General features: G+C 44.9%; 1 pseudogene; it reads right to left on the minus strand.

Annotated features, from left to right (window-relative positions):
* Positions 1-15,557, minus strand: part of LOC142429576 (checkpoint protein HUS1-like) — a 42,372-nt pseudogene extending 26,815 nt beyond the window's left edge.
* Between the last annotated feature and the right edge of the window lie 819 nt (positions 15,558-16,376).

Consider the following 16,376-nt stretch of genomic DNA (forward strand, 5'->3'; position numbering starts at 1 on the left):
GAACTTTGTTTCTCATTAACAGGGTGAGCGTTTGGTTATTGTAGTTCTTTATGTTTTTCCACAAAGTCAGTCTTACTGTGGCAGTTACATAACCTGCTGTCAACTTGAGGAAGGGTGGACTATGTATGGTTAATCAAGTTGTAGCTAATGAAGCCTCTGTGTGGACATGGCCTTCTCCTGAGGATTCTGGGAACTCCTGTCTTCTCTCGAGGTGGGACACACACTCTCTTTGAGACCTCCGTGTTGACAAGCCACATGGTGCTACACAGATGGACAAGAGCCCTGGAGGTGGATGAGTCATGTGAAGACCCACGCCAGCACTGAGATGCTTCCACCATCACTGGATCCACAAGACTTTCCACCCACTGGCCTGTGATCTTCCCAAATTCTGCATCATTGCATTCTGGATCATTGCATGTGTTGCATGTATCTGAAGAGGAATTTATAGACTGGTATCAGACATATGGGCTAATATTGGACTTAGAGACTAGATCTGGACTGGGCTGGGATTTTTTTCTGAATATACAATTACGCTGATGTAAAGCTCTCTCTTATGTATATACGATTTGTTTCTCTCATCCACCCCGACTCACACACTTATTAACGTAGCTGCTTTGGTCATGAGGACTACAGAACTTGCTACTTTTTCTTAATATTCACTGCATTTGAAGCAGCTCTGCTTTGTTACCTTGGATTTATTTCTTGGTAAAGTAACCTCTTTCTCATGCTACTGTAGGAAGCTTGTTTAGTTAAACTTGTTATTATTCTATACCTTTAGTTGGCAAACTGTGACTCTCAAGGCACATAGATAGGGCTCTTCCAGTAAGTGCACATCACTCTGAAGTAATGTCGAAAAATGTTAAGGCTATTATTCAGATCACGGTGATTTCATTTGTCTGTAAAAATGACACGTATACTCTCTAATTGTATTTTAACTGTTGTGAGGGACAGGATTGGCTCTTCCACCTCAAAGGTTTGTCCACCATGGGCTATAGGCTGCTTCCTTTTACTACTGTTGGATTATTTTTCTCTGCTGGGAAATTTATGTGTGGTCTTTTCATAGGACTTGAATTTGAGTTAACTGTCAGAATGCCATTTCATTTGTCAGCACAGTACAGGAACCTGTAGAGTGATCCCCTTGCCAGCGTCAAGGTCGACATCCCCTTTAGATGACCCATACTTGTGCAAGTGTGGCACCTCCTCAGGCTATGAGCTCAACGCTACGACTTATGCTTTGATCTCACCTTGCTAGAGTTACGGGTGACTCTGATGCAGCCTGAAAACCCTTCCAAATTCAAAGATGAGTGCTCAGTATAGTTTAATGGGGAGGGCTGGTAGGACAGTGGTTAAAGCACCTGACTGAGAGACAAATGGTCAGCTGTTCGAGCCACCCACTCACTCTGTAATAGAAAGCTGTGATAGTCAGAATGTGCACCCTTGTCAATACTATGGGGCATTCCTACTCGGGCCAGTCAGTCTCATTAGGAATGACAAGAAAAACTAAACAACTTTCTGATATTCTCTGCTTTCAGTCTGATATTCTCTGCTATGGGTCAAGATCCATTTTCTATAAGCAGTGCCATGTCCTCTTCTGAATCCAACTTCAATTTCTGATAATTATAAGAATCATTAAATGCTGTAAAAAATTTTGACAAGTGCTCTTCCCAAAGGACCAGGCCACGGGATGATGTCCATTGAAAGCACTTATTTTTCAGATGGACTCAAGCCCACGCCTTGAGTCAGCCCTCAGATGCAAGGCTATTCCCTCTAATATGGTGTGCTCACCACTACTCCTTGGGTAATGAGCCTACAGAAGCAAGCAGTCACAGCTTTGCTGGAATGAAGCCAATGGAAGAAGCCGGGTTACCTTTACACACACACACAGTGTCTGGGGTCTTCAAGGCTGTGAGATGAGCAGCCATCAGATTTATCAGAAATTCAAGTTGTATTCAGAAGAGGTTAAAGTCCAAGGAAGCATTTCAGATAATGGTCACTGAATCTATCAAAAAATTTCTCTTGTAATCTTTGATTCAGCAGAGGATATGTGTAAGGGAATTTAAAATCGAAGTATCTGGTAAAATACAAAATGGCTTTTCTGCGGTCTGGGCCTGACTCTCATTAGCTTTGTTTTTATTGTAGCGACAGCCATATTCTATTCTGATTCAGTCAAGTAGGTAAGGAAATGTTTTCCTTTGTGATAAAATTAAGGATGTAAGAACAATGCTTCTAAGAGAATGCCTGGACACAATCCTTAATCTTCTGCACAATTTCCACAGGAAAAGTTGTACTTGAACAGAGAGCTCTAAGGAAGAACTGTCTGGTGATTATAATGTCCACTCTCCAGTGACTTTCCTCTCCCTCTTCACCTACCACCTTGTAACCAGTCTAAGACAGACACTCACTGTACTATAAGTTGCTCCACCTGATGAGTCCTAGTTTCAGGAAGTCCTGCCTTGTGAGAATCTAAGTTTGTAAAAAACAGTTAAGTATTGTACCCCCAGTCCTCTCTTCTCCTCCTGTAACAAGTCCCCTACAGCTTCTCCATTTTGAAGGACTAGCTTTTACTCTATAGAATTCAGTCCTTTCGAGTGGTGTTAACAAACCCAAGGACAAGGGAACAACAAGTGATCCAAAGTCAGTGGTGAGGAGGGTGTAGGAGGCCTGGTAAGGTTTGATCAAGGGCAATGTAACCAAGAGGAATTATTGAAGCCCAAATGAAGGCTGAGCATGTTAGTGGGACACAAAAGGAAATTAAAAGGAAATAGAGGAAAGAACTAGGAGGCAAAGGGCATTTATAGAGGTCTATGTACATATGTAAATATATTTATATATGACAATGGGGAAATAGATCTATGTGCATATGTTTATAGGTTTAGTACTAAGGAAGCAGATGGGCACTGGACCGCCACTTAAGTATCCCCTCAATGCAAGAACACTTTGTCCTATTAAATTGGCATTCCATGATGCTCACCTTCCTGCTACGATCACTGAAGACACAGTGGGTGCATAAGCAAATGTGGTGAAGAAAGCTGATGGTGCCTAGCTATCCAAATATATAGCATCTGGGGTCTTAAAGAATTGAAGGTAAACAAGCGGCCATCTAGCTCAGAAGCAACAAAGCCCACATGGAAGAAGCACACCAGCCTGTGAGACCACGAGGTGTCGAAGGGATCAGGTATCACTGCAGAATGGAGACCCAAAGCCCATCTGTAGGCCACTGGACATCCCCTTACAGAAGGGTCTCGGGGAGGAGACGAGCCAGTCAGGGTGCGGTATAACAACAATGAAACATACAACCTTCCTCTAGTTCTTTAATGTTTCCTCCCCACCACTATCATGATCCCAAGTCTACCTTACAAATCCAACTAAACCAGAGGATGTACAGTGGTACAGATAGGAACTGGAAACACAGTGAATCCAGGACAGATGAATCCTTCAGGACCAGTGGTAAGAGTGGCGATACCGGGAGGGAGGGTGGAGGGAAAAGAGGATAGAAAGGGGGAACCAATTACAAAGATCTACATATAACCCCCTCTCTGGGGGATGGACAACAGAAAAATGGGTGAATGGAGACATTGGCCATTTTATGACATGAAAATAATAATAATTTATAAATTATCAAAGGTTCATGAGGGAATGGTGGGACAGGGAGGGAGGGAAAAAACTGAGGCGCTGATACCAAGGGCTCAAGTAGAAAGCAAATGTTTTGAGAATGATGATGGCAACAAATGTACAAATGTGCTTGACACAATGGAAGGATGGATGGTGATAAGAGTTGTACAAGCCCCCAATAAAATGATTTTTTCCTTTCTTTCTTTTAACATTTTATTAGGCACTCTTACAGATACTATTACAATCCATAGTTCCATTAGATCAAGTATGATTGTACAGTTGCAGTCATCATCTTTTCTATACATTTTCTTTCTTCTTGAGCTCTTTGATATCAGCTCCCCTTTATCCCCTCCCTCCCCACGCTAGGATCATAACATCTGCAAATAGAGTTTTACTTCTCACCTGCCAATCTGGATACCTTTGATTTCTTTTTGTTGTCTAGTAGCATTTTTTTTAACAATTTATTGGGGTTCATACAATTCTTATCACAGTTCATACATATACATACATCAATTGTATAAAGCACATCTGTACAGTCTTTGCCCTAATCATTTTTTCTCTTTTCTTTTTTTACATTTTATTAGGGACTCATACAACTCTTATCACCATCCATACATATACATACATCAATTGTATAAAGCACATCCATACATTCCCTTCCCCAATCATTCTCAAGGCATTTGCTCTCCACTTAAGCCCCTTGCATCAGGTCCTCTTTTTTTTTCCCCTCCCTCCCCTTTCCCCCTCCCTCATGTGCCCTTGGTAATTTATACATCGTTATTTTGTCATATCTTGCCCTATCCGGAGTCTCCCTTCCCCCCTTCTCTACTGTCCCTCTCCCAGGGAAGAGGTCACATGTGGATCCTTGTAATCAGTTCCCCCTTTCCAACCCACTCACCCTATAAAATGATTTTTTAAAAAGAATTCAGTCCTTTCCCAACTCAAGTGACCTCTTTGTTTTCAGCACAGTGTGAGTTGTTTTTCTGTGGCAGGAGATACTGTGCTGCTCTGATCCCATCTCAGATTTGACATGCCCTTTGTCCTTACATCTGAGAGAGGGGTTTCCACAGTCAGCCCTTTTTCTCCATCCAGAATAGAGACGTTTACTGTTCTTTGCCAAGCAGGAATGGTTTCCTCCTTTAGGAATACAGGGTTGCTGTGTCGTCCCCTGAGGCAAAGCATATTCATTTGTGCCTTGAGCATGACACCGTGGGCTTCCCTCCCTCAGAGCCTTAAATCTTGGTTTGGGGGATAGAAAAAACCTGGAAGGATTGCCATTATTTATTTGAAATCCAGCTCTGTGATACAGTGGCAGTGTCAATATGAAGGGAAAAAAATTATTTCGTGAAGTCTTAGTGCTCTCATCTGCAAAATGGGAACCTAATTGTTCACCCCTCTGGGACTGCCGTGTTAAACCCAGTCAAGCTTATCAAGTCCTTAACATATTTTCAAGAACATGGTTAAGTGCTCAGGAAAATTGTTGTAGGGAATTTTCCAAGTGTATCCATTTGTAAGTTTCTTCATCTCTTTAGCAATGGGCCAGAGCTCTGTGACAACCACTGGATGCTTATCCAAGGCAGAAGCACTGAGGTTCTGTGCCTAACAAATGCTTCTAATACACAGCGGTCCTATTTCCTGAGAAGAAAGCCTTCCTGGAAAGAGAAAATAATGCACAACGTTCACAGTTCTAACATAACCCGGGTGGAAAGTGGTGGGCACATAGCTGTTTCTTAGTCTGAGCAGCATGACCACCATACTGGCTTCATTCGAACCATTAGAAGGAAAATGCACTTGGAACACGTGTTTGCATCAAGCAGCAGCAGTCGTTCCATAAAAGCAGTGATATTTATTCACATAGCACTATTGGCTTCACTCATTCTTTCAAGAGATAATGACATGACTGAGGGTCTATTAGAAGTCAGGTGGAATTCCAGTCACCGGTATGAACACAATGAACAAGACAAATGATCCTTGTCTCTCAGAGCATGTCTTATAGAAGGAAAATAAAATAAGCAATTAACAAAGAATTATCAATTATTTCAGATGGAGCTATGTACAATGGAGTAGATATAAAATGAACATGGTAAATTTTGTTCCTCAAAGGACTTTCTCAACAAAGCCAAGAGTCAACCAAGGTACAGAGAAAAACCTATGAACTCCTATTTCTGACAAGGTTTTGATATCCACAATATATTTTTTAAAACCTTAAAACTTAACAACAAATAGACAAACAGCCAAACCCCCAAAGAACTTTAGCATTTAACCAGAAAAAACATACAAGGGGGTATACAGAATAATAACAGAATAAAGCCCTGCTGGGCAGAACTTTCACAGTACACATTATTTCCTACCAGGCAAAAATCAAGCAACTCGCTCTGTTGGTGCAGCATGGGTGTTGCCTAGGAAGGTCCTCTTTGCTCATAGTGAATTTTTTCGTAAAAGAAGTTTCACTCTAACGCCATTTGTTGTGATGGCCAATTTAAGAGACTAGCGTGCAGCTGTGAAATTTTGTTTCCTGCTCTGGAAAAGGCTGCAGAAACTGTTGTGATGCTGAACACAGCTTACAAGGGCAGCACTATGGGAAACCCTTAAATGTATGAGTAGTTTTCTCCTTTCAAAAAAGGTGAAATGTCGATTGATAACAAACCTCGTTCTGGGTGCCCATCAACTTCCCAAATGGACAAAAATGTCAACAGATTATGAGCACTTGTGCTCGAAGACTGACGATGATGGACCATCAAGGAGATGGGGACGTTCTCTGGACTGTCTTGGAGCTCAGTTCAGCAAATTTTAATGGAACATTTGGAAATGAGAAGGGTTGCTGTGAAATTTGTGCCTCAGGTTTTGACTGACCAGGAAAAGGAGCGTAAAGTGGAAACACGCTGTGTTAGACCAGATTATCTAGAGAAACAAATCAAGAGGCTTGCATATGTGTATAAGAGTTTGATATCAAATAGTAATTGTTCATTAAGAAAACATCCCAGCCAAGTCTAAATCACATCTTATATTAGCCCATATGTCCTATACTAGCCTATAAAGTCCTCTTCAGGCTCACCCAACACATGCAATGATGTAGAATGCAGAAAGATCACAGGCCTGTGGTGGAAAGTCTTGTAGATCTAGTGGTGGTGGAAGCATCTCCAGGGCTCTGGCTGCCATCAGCTTGGTTCCATGTGGCTTGTCAACAAGAATGTAAAGCAGGGAGAGAGTATGTCCCACTTCCAGGATGAAGTTCACCAGATACTCAGGACAAGGCCATGCACACACAAAGGCATCAGTGACTATGACCTGACTGACAGGCTAGACTCCACCCCTTCACTCAAGGTGACAGATTGTGTGACTGCCACACATGCCGTGCTTTGAAAGAACAGCTTCGAAGCAACCCAGACTTTTTCCCCAAAGTCATTTACTGGTGTTGAGACATGGTGCTATTCTTATGACCCCAAAGGCAAATGTCAATCAAGCCAGTGGAGGATGTCATTGTCACCTGGCTCTAAAAAACCTCAAATGAAATCAAAGATCAAGATGATGCTCATTTGTTTTTAAGATCTGAAAAGAATAGTGCATTTGGATTTCATTCCACTAGGTCAGACTATTAACCAAGCTTTATATTTAGAAGTTCTGAAAAGACTGCGCGACAAAAAAGGCCTTTATCTGTGGCAGACGGGGGACTAGTTTTGCCCCCACGACAATGTACCTGCTCACATCCATCTCAGTGTGCCAATTTTGGCAAAACCCAGCATACCTCTCTTGCTCCATACACCTGACCTCACTCCGTGTGACTTATTTTTGTTTCTGTGAATGAAGAGGTTACATGAAAGGACAGCGAGTTGACGACGATGGAGAAGAGGTGAAGAAGGAAAAAAAAGAGGGAGGGGCTGTCAGCTATCCAAACAGAAGAGCTTGAAAAATGTTTCCAAGAATGGAATCACAGATTTGACAAATGTAATGTGTCATGGAGAGTACTTCAAAGGTGATAAGGTTGTTTCGTAAAAAAAATAATAATAATAAATATATAGCTTTAAAAAAAGAAATTGTTTTTTTCGGAGGGGACCCGTTCGCGCGCAGGCGCACGCACGCATGTGTGTGTGTGTGACCATACCTTAAGTGTCTTGGTTTGGTTTCTCTAGAGAACCCTGCCTAACAGACCTTTATTCTGTTTGAATGACTGCCTCTTGTTCTATACACAGGTTGCTCATAAACACAATGAAGTGTTCTGGAATTCCCATTCTCCACACTGTTTTCCATACATTGTAATAATTCACACAGACAATTCCCTTTGTGTAGTCAGTAAAATAAGTCTTGTTGGGAGCCTCTGCTGTCAGTCAACTACATCAACAGTGATACCTTTTGCTCCACATCGTCTTCTGAATCTGGCTTGAATTTCCTGGCACTTTCCTGTCAATATACTGCTGAAATGATTTTTGGGGAAAAAACCTTGTGTGTGACATCAGAATGGGCTCAAATATTGATCTCTTCCAGTAGTCATCCAGGCATCTGCCTTCACATTTCTTGGTTTAAACTACTGGTTCCCCAGAGCAATGCATCTGATTGAATCATCTTAATTGGTATCCCTTTAGTTCCAGGAGCCTTGCCTGACACCAGTGTCTTCAAGGGAGCTTGGATTTCTTTTGATCACACTGGGTCTTGATGAAAGCTTCCTCCTACAGCGGTGGCACAAGAGCGCTGCACTCCTCTAATCTTCTTTAAAGAATCAATATTCCGCCGATACTCACTGCCATGGAGATGATTACAACTCACAGTGACCCTATATCACCCTATAGGAATCCTGCGGTTTTCTTCATAGTTGCCCCTGGGAAGCAGCTGGTGGTTCTTGAACTGCTGACTATATGGTAAGCAGCCCTACTCATAGCATGCTGTGCCAACAGGGTGCCCCTGTTGTGCCAACAGATCCCTGCAAACAGTGCTGTTCAAGGCTTGAATGTATTCTTCAGTGCTTCCTGCTCACCTGTTCTCCCCGTTCTGATTTCCTAACTCCAGGCTTTCCCTCATCTCCGGATGACACTTTAATTTCTGTTCTTGAGTTGCCTGTTGAAATAAGTCAGTCACAAAGAGTCTTATTGCCTGATGAACTATGTAGAAGATCTAGTACAAAAAATTGAGACAGCTTTGTTACCAATTGCCAGGGGGTGAGAGCAGGGAGGTGACAAGGAAGACTCACTGCTTTAAAGAAGCCAAGCTTTTGTTGCGGGGTCATAAAAAGGTCTCAATCGATCATGGTAATTTGCTACACAGTCCAATTATGCATGTGAAGTATGCTGAAATGGCAAGCCACTTGGTACATGTGTAGTTACCATAATAAACAGAGAAAGGGAAAAGAAAGTTATGCAGTTGAAAATTACTTGTTGGGTGACGTTAGACTAGAAAGGCCCAAGACAGGTCTAATGCTGAGAATGTTTCAGCCACGCCAACGCTTGAGAAGGAAGGCCCAGAGACAAAGACTTAGAGCAGGTGCAGAGGCCCTGAGGCAGGAGGGGCAGAAAGGGGTCATGTACCTGGAGCACAGAAGCCAAAGACCACTATAGTCAATTTCGAGAGGGCAGGGGGCATAAAAAAAGCATAAAAACAGCCATGAAGACTTAGCCTGTACTTTTCAACATACTGTTTCAGCTGAGAGAAAGCCCAGCCTGGACCAGAATCTTCGAATTAGCATCACATTATTTCAGCTTTTCTTTGTATCATCATTGGATACGAAGGTTCATGCAAGTACACAGTGACAGAAGAGAGCAAGTCATTGCCAGTGAGGAGTTCCTACCAGGAGAGGAGTCCCACTACCACCACCACTTACTACACAGTGGTCTTCTGGTGTAGTACACCTTGCCTGAGGGGTATTCCTCACCAGTTTACTACCTGGAGCATCTCAACCTTAGCCATCTCGGACCAGAGTACCAGTGCACGGGGCTGACGTCTCAAAGTGGTACTACAAAACCAGACACCTTTATTAAAAACACATCGAAATGTAAAGCTACTCCTTCTCAACACAGCCTTCATCTGAGTCTCCATGTGTCCAAAGATGATGTTTCCTGCTCTCTGAGGCAGTGGTTAGCAGTTCAAAAGCACCAGCCACTCCACAGGAGGAAGAGAGTTACCCTCTCAGAAACCCACAGGTACCATTTCAACCTGTCCTATAGCATCGCTATGAGAAGGCGCTCAATCAATGATAGCAAGGTCAAGTTTGACTTTTGAACCCTTACCCCCCAAAATTCCACACTGTTCAACTTACACCACATCAAAGGCAGCTCAGAGATCATCAAAGAAATCAAATTTTCCTTTTCAGTATACTTTTGAGTTTGGGAAGCAAAAAAAAGTGTGAAGGGCTAAAATCAGGACCGCAGGGTGGATGGGATAAGGCTTCCCAAAGAAATTCCCATCGGACATCGTTGTGTAGGGAAAAAAGGAAAATGCTTGGTGCAGCTTTCCTTTCTTTTCCTTACTGCTGGAGTTCAATTTTCGTGAAACGTCTTCCTAAGCAGACCTGTGATCCACTTATGTCCTTCAAGGATCTGTATCAAGATTATCCCTCTGCAAGTCCCCAAACCAGTGACCAGAATGTTCTGCTCTGACCTCTCTGCCTTCAACTGCACTGGTCCATCAGATCTCCCTGGAAGTCACTGTTCTGAATGGCCTTGAAGGCACCCTGATGAGTCAAAGACACCTTGGAGAACAGGAGTCGCCCACCCAACCCAGAGGCATGCTTCAAGCTTCGTTTTAAATAAACCCATCAACATAGGAACTAGAACCCTAATAACAGCAACACCCTTTGACTTGCTCATGCTCTGTTTTGTTTGTTTGTTTCAACAAAGCATCACTGATGAGGTAAAAAACATATCCTGAAGATTGAATATCTCCTCCATAGGTTGTATATCATCCTGTAAGTAAAAACCCTCAGGGCCCCAGGCATGAAACAGTCATATTTCTAGTCATGATCGTTTTTGTTGGAATGTCTGCTTTCCCTTCAACACACCTCGGTGCAGGCAGTGAACTAAATTCTCCCCATTTCGGCAAACCTACCAATGAGGAGAGGGCTTTCCAGGGAAATCTACAGAGAATCTGTCTCCAAACCCCTTTGCTTCTTTCAGTCCCATCTAATTAATTCCATGGAAGGCACCATGCCAAATGGTCTTAACATAATTATGCTCTGATCTTACGAGTTCAGTTGCAAATGTTGCCCCAGTCCAGTCCAGGGGATGCTGAGGCAAAATGGTTTTTAAAGTGACACGTTGGGGTCCCCTAGCTGAATGAGCTCCCAATCTATAGGCGGAGGTTAATTGACTACAATGTGGGGAGTGGACACTGAGGGAGCCGAGAGTCAGAGGATCCGAAGTGGACAAAGATGGACATCACATCCTTATGATTTATAAGTCTCTGTGTCTTTTAACATTTAAGAAAGCAAACAAAGTATGTATGACACAGTAAGGCTTTCTTTGAAGGAATTCATGAAGTTTTCTAGCATAAACCACCTAGAAGGGCAGTCATCTGAGATCGTTAGACGTTGGCAAGTGGGACGTTCCTTACTTGAGTTTGAAACTCCTTCCCGAATGGCCTGTCTGCCAACCTACTGTATATACTCGTGTACAAGCCGAGTTTTTCAGCACATTTTACATGCAGTTTTTGTGGTGAAATTAGGTGCCTCGGCTGCTATCCGGGTTGGCTTATACTCGAATATGTACCATACTTTTCCTCCCCACCCATCACAGACTTGAGGTGCATCAGGGGCTTGCCCAAGCTCAGGGGGCATCGCTTCTGCCAAGAAATGTCATTTCAAAACAGTTCAATGAAACCAGAGTCTAAAAGAAAAATCCATCGTGGAACTAAAGCTATAGCACCTTTTCCCAGAATGCAAGGGCCATGATGGATTCATAGATTAATCACATGGAGTGTGAGCGTCCCTTTCATTATAAGCCGCAGGGCTGGGCTGGGAGTGAATAATCACAGTGTTATCCCTTTGCACTGCACCATCATCCGATTATTCAACGTGGCATGCCCGTTTCGGGAGTGCCTTTGGAATCAATTAGCAGTGAATTATTTATATTAACAGTTGCTGCAAAGTATTTCCCAGATGTTATTTCATGAGAGACATCTAGTGCCTTTCAAATTTTGCTCCAGGCCCGTGTATGTGACAGAATCCAACATTAAAAATGAAAGGGGTTTTCTCCTTTCCTTCCCCAACTGTAAAGACATGACCACACGCAGAGTCCTTCCATGTGGAAAATTGAAATACCCATGTTCGCTATGTTATTTTAACCATAAGCTTCTAAGACGGGTTGCTTGCTCAGTGTAGCTTTGTGCAGTCTGCAGTCTGGATGGAAATGCAAGGGGCATCTGCCTCGTCCACAAAGGGCAGAGCACCTGTGGGAGTTGGCAACAGGGCAGGAGTTGGAACTTCACACACACAAGTCACGGGCGATGCTCCCAAGGACTCGGTTGCCTGTCCTTCTGAATGGTTGCTTAGGAGCGCGTACCATATTAATGAGAGCAAAGCTGTACTTGGGAGGCAGAACGGGCTCACCCTCAAAGGAAATGAGTGGGGAATTCTGAGACCTTTCTTCTGATTCCCTCACACCAAAACCCATCCAGTCAGTGTCCGCTCCCCTCTGAGGGGCCTGTTGGCATGTCCCACAGACATGTAGCTGCTACCCCCCTCCTCTGTGAATGTGTTCTATTACATGCTCGGGGAGAATTACGGTCCCAGATGGAATGAGGGTGCTTGGCCGTATGCTAAGGAGGTGACACTGGATTATCTGAAGGAACACAATGTAAGGACCAGGGTTCATGAAGGTGAGAGGGAAGCTCAGAGTCAGAGATGGTACACTGCTGACTTTGAGGCTGAAGAAGGGAGTCATGGGATAAAGAAGGCAGGCGGGTTTAAGAAGCTGGGAAAGGCAAGAGAGTGGACTCCTCGGGAGCCTCCAGAAGGAACCAGCCCTGGACAGTGCTTGCTTGGAATTCAGCCCAAAACCTGTTTGAGACCCCGGAGTTATTTTGCCTCCAGAAATGTAAGGTCATAAAGTCGTGCCGCTTTACAGGCACGTTTATGGAAATGTATGGCCGAGGCAGCGGTTTCTAGTACGGTCCATTATGCACATTAGCCATGACTCCCTGGTCTCTGGGTCCCCCGTCCACCTTCCACTGCAGCCTTTTCCTCTCCAGCAGAACAGAGAGGAGCATCAGCTCCCCCGTCTACTGTCAAGCCAGTGAATTTCACCACTAGCGGAGGCCAACGCTGCAGGTCCTTCTGCTCCAGGGGCCCTCTGGCTGGGTGTTCTTCCTTTAGCTATCGGATGGCTCACTTCATCATCTCCTGCAGGTATCTGCTCAAAGACCCTTGCTTCAGTATCCTCCCCCAGACTGACCACTTCACACACTGTGTGTTTTTCAGAAGCCCTGGATGTGTTATGATTATATGTTGGGCTCCTCACCACAAGGTCAGCAGTTTGAAACCCCAGGTTCTCTGTGGGGGAAGAATGAGGCTGTCTATTCCTGTCAAGAGTTACTACAGTCTTGGAAACTTAAAGGGGCCTTTCAAGCCGTGGCCTCAGACCAGTTTGAGTCGGAATTGACTCGATGGCAGTGAGTTTGTAGGCTTTCTTTGGTACTTGTTTTCAGTTGTCATCGAGCCACCTCTAACTCATGGTTAACTCCTTTTCCGTGGAAACAAATCACTGCCTAGTCCTGTGTCACCTTCGTGATCTGGTATGTCTGCACCTTGCAGCACTGTATCACACCACATCCTGTTGGGACCCAGAGGGGGTCCAATGGCTGGTTTTAGAAAGTCGTTCACCGGGACATTTTCCCTGCATTGTCTGAGTCTGGAAGCTCTGCTGAAACCTGCCCCTCATGGGGGAACCTGCTGGTGTCTGAAATATCAGCGGCATAGCTTCCAACACCACAGTGACACACACACCACCACCACAACACAACACATTAAGAGACAGATGGTGGGTATTGTGCTTAAATATGTGTATGCTTACAGCCTCCCTTCCTTAGACTCTAAGTTCAAAGAGAATGGGAATTTTACTGGCACCATGTTATAGGAGTGATTCTCAAAGCTTAGCTCGTAAGCCTTAAAACCACTGGGCCTCACCTCCAGGGTTTCTAGTACACGAGGTCTGGTCTGGTGCCTGAGAACCTGCATGTTCCATAGCTCCGAGTAAGACAGAGGCTGTTGGTCTAAGCACCCCACATGGAGAGCCACTCCCCCAGCAGGCTGTGTCAGACGGAATGAGTGGACACCTCCTCACGTCTCCAGAGGGCTGTTAAGCCTCTGTGGACACGCCCAAGGGCAGGTCCCTCTATTGAAAGGTCTCCCCATGGACCCGTGAGCAGGTCACCTCAGGCCTTGGGAGATATAGGCACTGTCCCCAAGACTGGTGAAGTCCCTCTCTGGCAAAGGTGCCTTTCATCTGAGTGACCGACAGAACCGTTCCACTCCAGATGGCCACAGCTGAGTTTAGTGCCGTTTATGCAGTCATCAAAGTTCCCTCCAGGAGGATTCTCATTTTATGCTCACCAAAGAATATCATTTCCCTGATCATAATAATGAAAAACAAGAAACATCCTACATACCCAACCATTGTGAGATAGTGAAGTAAATGATGGTGAAGCCATATGCTGGAATACCATTCAGACATAAAAATTATGTTTACACAGATTGTTTTGATAGCTGCGGTAAAGTGGATTTTTATCCAGTACAATAAAGAATCAAGCTGGGATAAGACCCTCCTAGAGAGGCAGGGGCAGGGGCAGGTGACCTTGCCTGCAAGCTTGCACAGTGTCAGCTGCCCCACCAGGTCTGGCTTGATAACCGGGCAGTGGTTGGAGGGAGAGAGGAGGAAGGGGTCGCATGGGTCTTCTTCCTGTCTGGACACTGGGATGGATCTTTGCCTCTCTGGTTGTCGCTATGCCTAAGAGTCAATGGCAAGGGGTGAAGTTTTCGTTATTTTTTAGAGGACCTGAGACCAATCATATAACAATGTAGCGATGCTGCTTGTTATAAGCTGCTGTCCCACTGGAGCCTGACTTGGGGCAGCACTGTCCCTTGGTCAGGAGACAGAAGTGAGCAGAGGAAAGGGCTCCTTCATGGGGCCAGCCACTTCCTCCCCTTCAGTGTTAGTCCGGGTAGACTAGAGAAACACATCAGAGACACCCCTATGTGTATAAGAAAGAGCTTTATATACAAGAACAATTGAATGCTGAAAAAAAGTCCCAGCCCAGTCCAGATCAAGTCCACAAGTCTAATATTAGTCCATCTGTTCTATACCAATCTATAAAGTCTTCTTCGGACTCATGAAACACATGAAATGACGCTGAATGCAGGAAGATCATAGGCCAGTGTGTGTAAAGTCGTGTGGATCCAGTGGTAATATAAGCATCTCAGCACTGGCAGGGGTCCCTACATGGCTCCTTCAGCTCCAAGGCTCTAGCATAGCTCCATGTGTCTTGTCTGCAGTAATGTCTCACAGGGAGTGAGCCTGTGTCCCACCTCCAGTGAGCTACTTATATCCGTAGTGCCTCCAAATGAGGTCATCAGGCTGTGACCTGATTGACAGACTAAATCCACGCCTTCATTCTTAAGTCTCAAACTGACAAGATCATGTGACTACCACACCTCCCTGCCCATGATGCAACATTCACTACAAGGAGACATGGATGCAAATCCCATGGGGAGGGAGGCTTTGTGTGTGAAAACCATGGGTTCAGCTATTCAGAGCACCTGGCAGGGTCCCAGGGCATCATGGCATCTAGGAACTACCTCATCACCGCCATTTCCTGACTACCGTCAGCCCAGACAGTCACTCAACAGTCATTTGCTGAGCTGTGTTAGCATGCAGCCCACCTGAGGGCTTGGTGACTGCCTTCTTGCATGGCCTGCTGCCTTCAGTGAATAAGATCTCCTGGGCCAGGATCTCCACCATGAGCGCCATTGCCAGGCCACACCGGTCACCGTGCACTCCACTGCAATGCACGGTGCCCCCAGGTGAGTCAGACTGGAACTGAAGTCAACCGCATCAGCAAAGGCTGATTTTTAGGACGTGAGGCACCTCCAGGTGGACTGGGACGCCTGACCTTCCGGTGAGCAGCTGAGCGTGTGAAGGCCCTGTCCCTACTCCGGAATCGTGGACACCTTCTTCCCCGCCTCCCCGCTGCTGCAAGCGGCTCCCTCTCTTCTCCCCTTGTTGTTGCTCTGTAACTACTGATAACTCTATGGAGGCAATTTCACATAGAACTGGGCAATTATTCACAGGGGGAAATCGTGTTTCCAAACAACAAACTGGGACATTAAGCTCACCACATCAGCCCGCAGCTAGAAATGGCCCCCGTAGTTCCGCCTTGCTTTCTCCTGGAGGCAACCAGTCGCCTATCAGAAACCGTCCTCTGAGCAGCAGCGAGGGTGCTGACGACAGTGAAGCTCTGTGGCTCTTTCCTTCCTTGTTGACATATGTCTTCAGCAGATAAGCTATTTCGTTACCTGGCTATAGATGTTCTCCTATGCAGTCATTTACTTTCCTCTATTTAAATGGGGCTGCACCATCTTTAAAATAAAAACATTTTCCCAACTACAGAGAAAACCATTAATAACTTAGCATGCAAATCTGATATTGCACTGATAATAAAAATAAGAAGCACTAGGTAGATACACCCTATCTCACAAAGCTGCTTCTCTGGTCATTCGCAGCAAGCAGAGCTGCCAGCAGAGCCCCTGGAAGGCAAGCTCACGGTCGCTTCCTCTGTTCTCTCCTGTC

This window comes from Tenrec ecaudatus, chromosome 16 (assembly GCF_050624435.1).
Source record: "Tenrec ecaudatus isolate mTenEca1 chromosome 16, mTenEca1.hap1, whole genome shotgun sequence".
In the NCBI taxonomy this organism is placed as follows: Eukaryota; Metazoa; Chordata; class Mammalia; order Afrosoricida; family Tenrecidae; genus Tenrec; species Tenrec ecaudatus.